This window comes from Camelus bactrianus, chromosome 3 (genome assembly GCF_048773025.1).
Source record: "Camelus bactrianus isolate YW-2024 breed Bactrian camel chromosome 3, ASM4877302v1, whole genome shotgun sequence".
NCBI lineage: Eukaryota > Metazoa > Chordata > Mammalia > Artiodactyla > Camelidae > Camelus > Camelus bactrianus.
Window position 1 is genome coordinate 163,066,959 of NC_133541.1, and position 13,023 is coordinate 163,079,981.

Below are 13,023 nucleotides of genomic sequence, written 5' to 3' on the forward strand. Positions count from 1 at the left end.
AGTGAGAGATTACAAGAGGGGTGCGGGAAGCAAAAAGCAAAAATCACAGCCCAAGTCCCAAATTCAAAGATACTTTCTCAGGAAAAAGTATAAACAATTTCACACGTGTGCAATTTGGCTACTGTTTTTGTGGCTTGTGGACAGCAAGAACTTGGTGTTCTAGTCCAAAACCCAGATTACATGCAAAGAAATGTATATATTCATATCCAAAGGAAACCAGAGCTGCTCAAAAACAGTTTGCAGTTAGAATTGAAAGGAACTTTGATAAAGGCAATCTCTCTCTCTCTCTTCCTTCTTTTCTGGCATCATATAATTTTAGAAGTATTTGCGTGACCAAGAGATGGCTACAGCCCGTGATTCTTCACTGGAGTGTTTGGGGCTGAGGAAGACCAGATTACATTCACTGCGTAAATGCAATCACACCAACACACTGATAGGTGCCGTGGTGGTGGAGATGATGTTCCAAAGCAGGCAACCTTATTCTGTAAGAGAACTCTAAATAGAAAGTAAGAAATGCAATGTTCTGTAGTCAATTTCATTTGCTATATGGGTCATTAATTGATAGTATATCTTGTCTAATGAAACCCAAAAATAAATTGTCAACGTCGATTTTCTTCATCTGACCATTTTATGCTAACTTTGGATATTAAACCCTCACTCCATAAGTAAAACTCAGGCCTACGCTGCAGCAGTTACATCCCGTGGAAGAAAGCCGATCAAGGGAGAACTGGAGAGTTTCCCTTCAGAAGCTGCTAAGTCTGGTTTTGCACCTGTACGTGATTTGCAACCACGTCATCGAGAATGGAGAAAACCTAACAACTGTGGGGCGAAAAGCACTGAGGTGCTTCAGAAAAATCAAAGAACGCTGAGCTTTGTGAAACAGTCCTGAGGCACTTAAATCGTACTTTTTCTGAAAGGCTCCAAAACTGACCCAATTCACCATTCCAGGTTCAACAGGGAGGTACCGGATTTAGTAGAGAAAACATGCCCTTGAAGTCTGACAAGGCCTTGCTTGAATTCTGCTGCAGCATTTACTAGCCACTAAATGGACCAATTCCTTAACCCTCTGAGAAGGCTTCCCGATCTGCAAAAGGGGGCTGCCACCGCCCACCTGGGAGGCATGGATGAGAACGCAACATGCAAGTAGGGCTGCCGACTGGTACCTGACACGGGGCCTGACTAGTTTCCCTCCGCTGCCCTTCTCCCCCTTTAAACTTGCACTGTTCCCCCGGTAAGGATCAAGACCACGGAACAGAATGCCCGATTTTTCTGTGTATCCCCGGATACATGACTTACCCTTAGGAGGCCAGAAAAACTGCTTCCTCCCCAGTCACTATCAACGTTCTTAAGATTCTGGGTATTTTTAACTCTATTTTCCAGGGAGACTATTCCAGAACTTTCCAAGCACCATTCTCCAGGTTGGCTCCCCTCCCAGCACCCATCCTTTCTCACTTCAGATACTCTGTATGATTGCCGTCTGTTCATGGGAAAGCGAGTCCGGTAGGGTGGGGACTCCCAAGGACTCCCCCCTCCCTCACAGGTGAGTGTGACTACCTTCTGCTCACTCCTCACTCCAACTCCAGCTTCTAAGAAGTCTACCCTCCAGGACCCTGCAGACTCTGCATCTTCCCAAGACACACACGTGGCCACGACCCTCCCTTCAGATTTCTTCCTGGCTGGCCCTGCACACCCCCCGGCCCCTTAAAGATAAATGGCATTAGGCTGAAAATCGCAAATGCCGCTGACTGACACACCAAAGCTGCATGGTCTGGGCTTTCCTCCAACTCAGGCAGGGCCCTGCCCCCCCTCAGCCTCAGTCTGCAGCTCTCGAGATGATCTAATTCACATGCAAGGCTATGAACACCAGCTAAGAATGACGACTCCCAACGTGTATCTATAGTCCGGCTCCTTCACCTGAGCCAAAATCTCATAGACACGAGTGCCTCTTTGAAGTCCTAACTTGGATGACAAATGGCATCTTAAAAATGCCTCATGTTCACCATTTACTCTGGAATTCGATTCCTGGCAGGTACCTCCCAGACTCCCCATTTTAGTAACAGCCCCAGCACCCAACTATGTGTTTGAGGTCATATTCAATTTCCAATGTTCCCTCCCCTAATCCCTGCCCTGGAATCAGTCCTATTATTTCCGTCGCTAAGCCCATCTCAAATGTGGTTCTACAGGGACCATGGCTGTAACCCCCCAAGTTCACAGCATGGTACACTGAATAACAGTCCTCCGTAGGGTGCTCCCTGGAGGGGGAGGCATCTCCTGCCGCTGGTCACCTCAGAAGGCACTGGATTCTCACAAAGGAGGCCCAGGAGAAGGGACTCAAGGTTCTCCCGTGGTCTGAGCTTTGAAGGGCCCGAGGTCTGGGGGAGCTCCTAATTAGCAGACACACTTGCCAGTGAGCAGATGAGGATGGAGGAACCCAGGCAAGGCTGTTCTCACTCCAACCCCTGGGCTCTCGGGAGCCACGGGAAAGGCCTGTGTTCAGGGCACAGCCCGGCCATCACAGATCCCAGCCAGCATTAGCCAACACGGACAGCCTAGTCTCCTTCTAATTGTGACACTTACTTCTGTTCTGTTCCCCACCCAGAATGTGATGGACTCATTCAGATATTATGGCCTGTCTCAAGCGATACAAATTCAGTGATAAATGAAGTGTCCACATTTGGACCAGAGCATGAAAGGAGAAACAAGGCCTCATGTTCAGCATGATGGTGGTGGCCAAACCCTTCCACCGAGTGAGATGAACCATGATGGGGGTGAGAATCCAAGGTCCTAGGTCGGCCAAAACATCTTCCTTCAAGGTTGGCTGGGGTGTTGCAGACTCCCTACCGCAAACTAACTACACGGCCGTCAGTGGTGGACATCAGCTGCAACAGACATGGAGTCAGCTATTTATGCCAACATGGGTTAAAAGTAAAGGCCGGGGCAGGGAGGCCTGCACGGCTGCTGAGGCAAAGCACAGACCCGGCTCTGAATGCCCACTGGCTGGAGAAGAGAGGAAGCTACGGTCCCCTTTAGCGGTCGCTGTGTCAACAAGATCCAGGTGAGCCAGCTACTTAGGAGAAGGCCATGTTTTCCTGATACTCAGAAAAACCAGCCTCGTAAAGGGAACACAAGAGTGGCATGGATTTTAGACCCACTTCTGCCCCTTTATGAAGGCAAAGTAAAGTAAATGGCACAGGGATGTTGAATGCAAAAAAAAAAAAAATTAAATAAGTAAACGGTGACTGCTTCCTCCAACATCGTCCCCTGCAGCTGCACACCCATGAGCCTGCCACTTTCTCACCAGTGACCGCTGGCCAGGAAGTGCCATCACGCACGTCACACAGTGACAGCCAGGAACCGCGTGAAGAGCACGTTTGTGTAAAAGCAGGAATCGAGCAAGATGCTGCAGAATTTGACTTGTCAAGATTAAATACTCCATGAAAAGAATCCCTCAGCAGCCGCCAAAATCAATTCGCATCTCACTTCTTCAAAACAATCAAACAAATTTAATAAGGGCGCATTTGTCACCAAATATAAGGAGGACCAAACAGGTTCCTCAAAGCAAGGATTTTAACAGGTATCAAACACCAGTGGGTGATGTGCTAACAAAGCAAATATTCCAAAAAATTAGAAAATAAAAAATGACTAGGATAATACATGGATCAAGGCAACTGTTAAGTTTTTGCTCTTTAAAGCGATGGAGACAGTACGGAGGGCAATCTGGATATTTCCAATGCAGGGTGTGCACAGCCCACATTTTCAGACGCAACAACATGCTCACTGGGCAGTACAAGAGAAAAAGAATAAAGAAAAAGGAAAAGAGGAACAAGAGAAAATTAGAAACACACAAGAACAAAAATGATTTTGACAGCATGTACAAGAATTTATGTGAGTGTGTGAGGCCAGGGATGCTGGGACGGTGAGACCCACACTCACCTCCTGCTCCAGGGAAGGCAGGGGCCTGAGGGGAGCGGTGCTGCCGGGGGACCCCAACGTGATCAGCGCCCCTAACCAAAACTCCACCTATATGCATCTAGGCAGCTTTTGAGTTACAAATTGTGGTCGCATTTCAGGCTGGACAGTTTTACTCACTTCCACCAAGAGTAGCAGGAGAGAATTAGGCTGTTCCTGTACCAAAGCATTGTTTAAAAAATTAATGACTGTGGAATAGTAAAAGAAAAAATTGAGTAAAAGTGACTGGAGGAGAATGTGCTTGACCCGAGCTCACTGGCCACGTTATCTCACTGACGTTAAGATGCTGGCTGAGCCCTTATGGTAGCAAAACAGACAGACCCACCAGGAGGGAGGTTTAATGCGCTGCTGTATTTTGATGCCGAGAGCCATGCCTGGTACACGAGGTTCTGGGTAAACAATGGTGACAGTGTCAACCACTATGGGCTAAGCACACACCCAGCTACTCCGCCAAATCCCAAGGGCAGACTTCAAAAGGCAAAAACAAGTTGGCATTCTCTGGTGGGTCTGCAGAGTCAGAGCCAAGCAGTTGCTGAGCAAAAATGTCACCAGTGCCTCCTATGACAAAAGAGGAGGCACTGGCCTGGGGCTGGGGCAGGGCTCTAGGCTTCCACTGCTCACCAATCAATCTGTCCAGGGGGAGAACGTGGTCTCTGCGTATGTTGCACCTATGCACCTACCTTGACTGACGCCTGGGGGCTCAGCAGGTGGTGACATGTGAGGTGAACGGAGCCAGCCTCGGTGTAGCACAGTGCTGGCAGCTATGCCCTCAGCAGTGCCCAGGCTCCTAAACCTGACACCTCATCTCCAAGGAGCAGAAGGGGAGTGCGGGCATGAAGATCACAGGGCCCTGTGAGGACAAGTACAGGCCATGACATGCCTTGCCCCTTCCTTAAGCCATAGAGTTATGTCCGGGAGGAACAGAAAATTCATCCAGAGCCCGCTAGGCACCTCACACACGTGGGGGACTCGGGTCCCCTGTGCCTATCACTCACAGGGCTGGTCTGGACATTCTTTTTATCAATTCTCTGGCATCTTCTCCTCCAACTTACCAATAACCAGAAAGTAGAATCTGATCTTAGTTAATTTCAAGAATCACAGAGCACCGCCTCCACAGTGGGCCCGGCAGCCGTGCCAGGTCCTCCGACCGTCACCTGTCAGACCGCCATGAGTACTCTCCAGACTCAAGGCCTGAGGCCGTAGGCCGTGGGCACACAGCTTCCCTCACTCTCCCCAGCAAAGGGGGACCACCTCTCGGCAAAGGCATGTCACCCTCTTCTGCACGAAGGACAGCACTATAGATACACGGGGAAACAGAGCAGATTGTGGGGGGGGGTAGGCAGCCCAGAAGAGCTCGTCTGTAATTCCGAGACAAAGTGGGGCCGTTGACTTAATCACAGGGACAAAGTGAGGATGAACATTTCCCTGCTCTTTCCCATACTCCGTGATACGCCTTTCCCTGCATAAGGAGTTCATTCGGAGGTCCCTGGCGGTGATTCTGATGTCCTAACATGGCATGCTGGCTGTCGGGCAGGAAGAGAGGGCCTGAGCCGAACAGGTGCTGGGCCTGGGAGGCAGGAGACACCGGCTCCAGCCCCAGCTCAACCAGCGCCTCGTTCTGCCTCTCGGGATTCAGCATCTCATCTACAAGCAAAGGGATGAGACTATCTAAAGACAGGCTGCCCAACATAAATGAAATGAGAGCCATGTAAAGAAAGTTTCCCAGTTGCCACATTTAAAACGGTAAACAAAGAAACAAACCAAGAAACAAAAAACAAATACTAGAAAATGATTTTAAGAACAAATCTTAACCTACTGTATGTAAAATACTATCATTTTGACATGTAATCAATATAGGAAGTGATAAGATAGTTTACATTCTTTTTACTAGACAAGTCTCAGCGTCTGATGTTCATTTGTCCTACAGCAAATCTCAGCTCAGAGCAGCCTCCTCCCCAGCTCTCCTAGCATCAGTGGCTGTGGCTACTCTATTGGTCAGCAACTCCAGGGGTCCCACCAGGGTCCTGGCTGAAAAGCTGCAGTAAGTGTCCACAATAACCCTAAAAGGATCTCTCTGAAACAAAGGCGGATTCACTTTTAAATGTCTGTAAAGCGGCGGGCTGCACCTCCCTCCACCCTTGGCTACAAGAGAGTCCTCTTCCTTGCTGATCACTTTCTGGATGTAGGGAAGAAACCCGGCACACAGCCAGGGTGGACTGGCCTCCAGGTAAACTTACCTGCTTTCTGTGTCCAGTCCCATGATGTCCTCCTTCTCAAATGGGATGCAGAGAAGGAGGATCTTGTCCCCAGAATTGTCGGATGCACCGTCCAGCCACTTGGACTTGGGCAAGATGAAGAGTGACTCAGTGAAGTCGTCGATCCTCTTCTCCACCACCCTGCAGTCCTCGTAAATTGAAGGCCACTTCGGTGCGCCGCTGCTCGGCCACCTCCCCATGCAGCAGAAAGTCAAAGAGCTGAGAGTCATAGAGCGTGGTGCCATACAGCTCCTCTGCACTTGGAGCTTTTCGAAGCCTTGGCCGAGAGGCATTCAGTAATGATGACAAGGCCCAAGACCTTGCGGTGGGTCTGGAAGTCGCTCCACCCATTCTTGGGCGCATAGTGGTGCCTGTAGTGGATACAGTTTGCCCACTGGGAGCTGCACGGACTGATCTGACTCACCAAGGTGATTCACTTATAGATGCAAAAGAAATTCTCCTCTGAGATGATCCCCACGTGTTCGACCACCACAGGGAAAGTCTGGTGGTCCTCAGCACACTGCACGTAGTCAGGGATGCTCATGCTGCAGGCCCTGACGAGAGGGGAGAGGAGATCGAGGTACATACTGTACTGTGGGCTGCAGGTCCATCTGGGTTGCGATGACCTGGTGTGTACCAACCAGAAGGCAAGGGAAGCTCAAGTAAATCCGGGGGTACAGTTTGTCCTCAGAGTCTTCAAATGGCTACCGTAGCTCGGATCACATTACCCAGCTTTTGGTCTAGGCTTCCTGCCCTGCAGAGAAGGGTCATTTCTTGTTTTCTGTTTCCAAGCACCTACCAAGGCCCTGATGCAAAGTCACTGCTGAAAAATGCTGAATAAGGAAGTGAACAAAGGAAGTGCTTTCCCCAACCTCCTTCAGCAGAATATAAAGAAAAGGACTACAGTGGGATCAAAAGATCTGGTTTTCTATCCAATTTATTTGAACTCCTAAGCTTCAGAATAATGGATAAGAAAACTTGCCTTGGGGAGAAGGGTACAGTTCAGTGGTAGAGCACGTGCTTAGCATGTACGAGGTCCTGGGTTCAAACACCAGTACCTCATTTTAAAAAATGAAACAAATAAATAAACCTAATTACCCTCCTGAAAAAATATTTTTTAATTCAAAATTCAAAAAAAAACCTTGCAATTGACACAACATTGTAAACTTGACTATACTTCAATTAAAAAAAAATCTTTGTCTTACATGAAAATATCTGGATTACAGAAGTTTGCAAATGTAAAATGCCTAGGGTACCACCTGCATAAAAAGGGGTGACTGTAAAATTTAGTATTGCTCCTTTATGAGCTATATTTCCTTTGGGGGGGTTATAACTTCTTAGAGCTAATTTTCTCAGATTAAAAAATATAAACATTACCTGATTCTCAGGACTGCTGAAGAATCAGATAACCCTATGAAAGCATCTGACCCACAGAGGTTACTCAATAATATTTGTTGAATGAATGAATAAACCAGCAAAGTGAATGCTGCTCCCTGCCACAGACCATCATAATGGTACTGCCTGGAAATCCCAAGCCCACGTTCCACCCGTCTCGACACTAACCATGTGGGTGACCTGGTCAGGCCTGTGTGATTCTCTAAGCCCCAGTTTAATCGTGAATAAAATTAGGGCAATAAAACAAACCTCAAATTGTTAGTGAGTCAGTAATGAATTGTACCCCAAACTTTCAAGTTGGAACCATTAAGGAAAACTATACAAAGGGTCCATAGGCCCTCTCCATATTATCTCTTACAACTACATGGGAATCTACATTATATCTCAAAATAAAAAGTCTAATTTTTTAAAGAGGCTATTGAGGTTAAATGAGCTCACTGTCTCAAATAAGGAACACAAAGCACAAATAGGACAATGCCCAGCACATGAGATACACTCAGTTAACATTCCCACTCAACCCATTGGTCCCTCCAACTTCAGAGCAGGAGGATGGGTCCTCGTGGCAAGAGGCCACTGCACCTGAAGCTAACAAAACTAATGGTGCCCACTTCCAAGAGCTCCTGTCATCACCCTTGTTCTAATTTTCTATTTGTAATTTTTTTCTTTTTATTAAATAGAAACTCCCAATTGCATAGCCTTCACCTGACTAGACATCATGATGGCAGCCCTTCAAAACCTGACCACAGAGATCATGATGGCAGCCCTTCTTGGTGAAACAATAAAATGAAAATCCATTTCCACAAGACCTCTGTGTAAATCTACTAGGGAACTTAATCCTGGACTGAGGAAGAGGACTGGGGAGGAGGGGGCAATCAGGCGCACAGAAAACTATGGGCCACCTGTCCCACGATGGACTTTAGACTCAACCCTCACCCTCCAGGAAATTCAAAATACACACCGACAGATTGCTATGGACAAGATTTTTTTTTTTTTAAACAAATCCCTGAATCCCTAGCAGGTCTTATTTCTACCGAAACACAAATGGATTATGTGTATAATGTTTCACAAAAGCCCTAAAATATTATCACGCCAACTTGACACATCAAGAAAAACTGAGGTAGAGAAGTTTATCACATTGTACATGATTAGAGAGAGGCCACGTCAGACACCGTATTTAAATCCAAGCCACTGTTCCAGTGCTCACACTAGAAAGTGTGACATACTGCACCTTTCCTGCCCTCTCCCTGCAATAAATCTCTGAAGAGTCTTTTCTGTGCCACCTGGAATCACAATCACATCAATTTTCCACAAAGTGCTATGTCACTCCTTGGAGGCTGTATCAAAATCTAAAGGGTTGGGATGGGAGGAGTGATTTGCATTTTCTGTTTCTCAAAGGAAACATGGCTTTAAAAGAAACTGAAAAGCACATATCTAGTCTAAGCCCTCATTGTGCAGAGAAAAAAATGGAGGCTCAGAAGAGATGAGGAAAGGTCCTTATTAATAAATATATCCTCAGTGCAGCACCAAGCCAGCCCTGGGCACTGCTGGGGGAGGATCTGGGAGACCCAGGAGAATGAGTGTTAGAAAAAGGAAAGAGAATAAGCATAAAAGGCCCTGTCTCTACACCACCATACCATGGAATTCCACCAAATTACCAAGTAAGGGTGCAGCCAATATTAAGGTGGGCTAAGCAGGTTATAGAAACCTGGAAGTCTCAACCATATTGGAAATTCCAACATTTACTATGTTTTTTTCCCAGTTCAAGCATCAACTCAGTGGGAACTCTGTACCAGGGACTACACGAGGCCTGGAGTTCTCCCAAATACAGACCTCTATTACCACGTGTACAAACCACATAAAGGCCACCAGAAGAAAAGCACCCACAGATGGAATTACTGAAACTGAAAGCAGCCAACCAGCATATATTACTAAGAAAAATGGTGCTCCTAGAAATGGACTCATGGACATAGAAAGCCAACTGTGGTTAGCAGGCAGGAAAGGGGGGATTAACAGATACACGTTAATAAATATAAAATAAATGACAAGGACCTACTATATAGCACAGGGAACTATATTCAATTTCTTGTAATGAGTTGTACTAAAAACAATCTAAAACATATTTATACACATATGCATATGTTCATAACTGAATCTCTGCTGTACACCTGAAACTAACATTGTAAATTGACTACACTTCAAAAAAATTAATTTAAAAAAATAAGTAAAAATAAAAGCAACGCCATTAAGGAAAAATAAAAGAACACTCTAATCCCCTTAGCTGTAGCTGCTGAAGATTTTTGGTTGCAAGCACCAAGTCCACTGGATCACTCCAGCACTGGCTGTCACTCTTTCTGACCATCAGAGAGTCACTTGGCTTCACTGAGGTTAATTTTCTCTTCTGTGAAAGGCTACAGTTGCAACTAATGATGTATAGAATCTCATCATTCACAAGCCCAACAATTAGTGAGGACTTCCCATGGGCCAGGCTCTGGAGAGATGAAAATATAGGGTCCCAGTTATATTCATGGTTAGAAGAAGTTTATGCCATAAAGACATTAATTCTTCCTATTTTGATAGACAGATTCATTGCAATTCTGATTAGAATTCCTACCAGATTTTTCATGGAATGTAACAAGTTAATTTATGGTCAAGAATAGCCAAGAAACTTCTTTAGAACCACCACTGGGAAGGGGTGGATTGGTCATTCATTTCCACTGGTCTTTCTGATGTGATGAAAACGTTCTGGAATAATAATTGTTGCACAACTGTAAATATGCTAAAAGCTGCTGAATTGTACCATTTAAATGGGTGGACTTCATGGTGTGTGAACAATATCACAATAAAGCTGTTATATGAAAAAATAATTCTTGACAATTATTTTTCCCTCTATACTACTTAGTCTGCCCCACAATTTAAGAAAAACAAAAAACCAAAACAAACCAAACTGTGCCAGGAGCTCTTTAGGACTGCAATGTCCCTGGGTCTCCAACGCCTCTGGTGGTGCTGTTCCTGTTAACACACCAAGCTGGGCTGGGCTAGTTAGGGAATGTAACTGTCTTTTTAAAATCGATGGTCACACTTTTCACCCTGGGAGAGGGAAGGAAGGAGGATGACACAGCCTTATGCCTTCAGCTCATTTTTAACTGAACCAAGCCCTGCTTTCAACACTGTAATCCCTCTCACTATAAAAACACATGACACCAACAAGCACCGCCATCATAACACCTGAAAGTGTTCAAGGTACTTACCTGGGGCAGAAACACTGAGGGAGGAGACAGAAGCTCGCTTCGCACTGAGGATCCCTTTTCCCGACTCCACCAGTAGCTGGGCTTTACAGCCGGAGGCTCTCAGCCCAGGGAGCAGTGCAGACGCCACTGAGCTGTTCCTCAGGGAGCGGGAAAGGAAGACCAGGGGAGCCCCGGAGTCGCGGGGCAGGGAAATGGGTGGAAACGCGGGCTGCAGCCCCGCTCGGAGGCCATCCCCAGCCCCAGCCCCAGCTGCCCCGTCCGGGTCCGCAGACCCCGCCCGCCTGGGACGCAGCCCGCCCAGTTGTGGGGACGGGCCGGTGGCCGAGGAGAGGAAGCCCGGGAGGAGAGGACTCGCGGGCGAGAGAGGGGAAGGGGACGCCAGCAGCGGACTGAGGGGAGCCCGGCTGGGTGAGAGGCGGCAGGTGCACACCTGGCCCCGGGAAGCTGTGGCACTGGGGCACTGGGGCAGGTGGCGCGGGCAGAGGGGTCTGGCCCGAGCAATTCAGCTGAACACAGGCTGACTCGCGCCCTCGTGGTCTGTGACACGCGGACCGCCCTCCCGCAGCCACCTGACCCCTTTCCCGGGAGACCCCACATTGCACTTCCACGGCCAGAGGCACCGGCCCCGGGCAGGAGCTAAAGGCCTGCCGGGCGACAGAGCTGAGAAGCCTTTGGGGCTAATCCCCGGCTCCGAGCTGGAGCTTCCAACCCGCGGTCCAGCTGACACCGACCGCCCATGCGCAGGAGGGCCAGCAATCCGCTCTGGGTTCTGCGAGAGAAGGTGGGGCAGTGAGGGAGGGAAAAGATGGGAGGGGGAGGAGAGGAGGGAAAAAGTGGAGGGAGACAGATGGACAGGAATAGCAGAGAGAATGGAGGGATCCTGAAAGGGTAAGGTCCTAGCGGGGATGGAGAGAAAAAGCTTTACCTCTGGTGGCACCCTGAAGAAGGCGGCAGTCCTGCCTCTGTACCCTTCTGTAACACTTCAAGGCCCGCAGCTCAAGTTTTACCTCCCTGATCCAGCCCTCCATCCGATGCTGCTGCAGAACCCCTACGGGTATCACACCTGTTGCCCCCACGCGGAGCAGGGTTTTCTGTTGGTCTGGGAACCAAGCACCCGCAGGTGTTGTCGCTCAGAACTACCTTGGAAAGAGTACCTATTCCCCTTTTACACGCTGGGAAACAGGCAGGCACGATCTTTGCCTTAGCTCCACTGTCCCAGGTGTTGGGCTGGCAGGGAGCGGGGTGGTTCAAGATCAGAGCCCCAGACAGAGCAGACTGCCTGAGTGTTGGTGCATAGTCCCCATCCGTCCTGGGTAAACCACACTCCACCCTAGTGGAACCATCAAGGGCTCACAGTAGTTCCCTGGGTGTGGGAGAGCTGTCCTCATGTGAAGGAAAAGCCCAGCTGGGCTAACAAGCTAAGTCACAAATCTAAGTGTGATGTGTCAGTTTACTGATCTAAATTCTGCTGGGCTAACTCGTAAATCTGAAGTTTAGTGTCAGTTTACTGGGCTAACAAGCTAAGCCAAAAATCGAAGCTCAACAAGTGTCTATTACAAGTTGACAAGCACCAGTGTGCTGATTCCTTGCTTTTAGTTGCTTGAGCCTTATTGGCTAATACACCCTTACTTGTAATTAACCCTTTAAAACTTCATGTGTATGTCTTGGAGGTGGGTGCTCAGAAATTCGGAGCAGAAGCGCCTCTGAGCCCGCCGGCATAATAAATCTGAGTACGCCAACACTCCGAGTGGTGATTTTTCCTTGGCTGGCCTGTTGTTTCCATAACACTCAGTTCCAGTGCCCAGCTTGCTAGGTATATAGGAGTGATACCAAATCCAAATTCATTCTCTTCAGTGCAGGACAGGCCAATAAGTTGGGAGACCAGGTGTTGGGGTATGGAATAGCAAGTTTCTGTAGACCTAGATGGCAAACTAATGTCCTGGAAAACCATCTCCCCAAGTCAGAATTCAGGCTCTTTTCCTACGTGCTTGGTTGTTGCAATCTTCTTGGTGTAGGAATTCCTTCTTGTTAGAATCCTTTGTTCTTGCAGCTATCTGCCTGGGTCAAATCTCTGTAAACCTCTAACAAAACAAACGTTATTTTCTATTCTGCAATTTCTAATCTTTTTATGAATGAAAATGTGTTAAATATACTTA

General features: G+C 47.7%; 1 long non-coding RNA gene across 6 annotated transcripts in view; it reads right to left on the reverse strand.

Annotated features, from left to right (window-relative positions):
• Nucleotides 1-13,023, reverse strand: part of LOC141577228 (uncharacterized) — a 114,743-nt gene that overhangs the window by 52,671 nt on the left and 49,049 nt on the right. For 5 of the 6 annotated variants that reach the window (XR_012506091.1, XR_012506094.1, XR_012506093.1 and 2 more), the window contains exon 4: nt 6,207-6,978. The exons of the other annotated variant lie outside the window; for it this stretch is intronic. This is a non-coding gene — a long non-coding RNA (uncharacterized LOC141577228). The remainder of the gene's footprint in view (nt 1-6,206; nt 6,979-13,023) is intronic. 6 annotated transcript variants of the gene reach the window in all.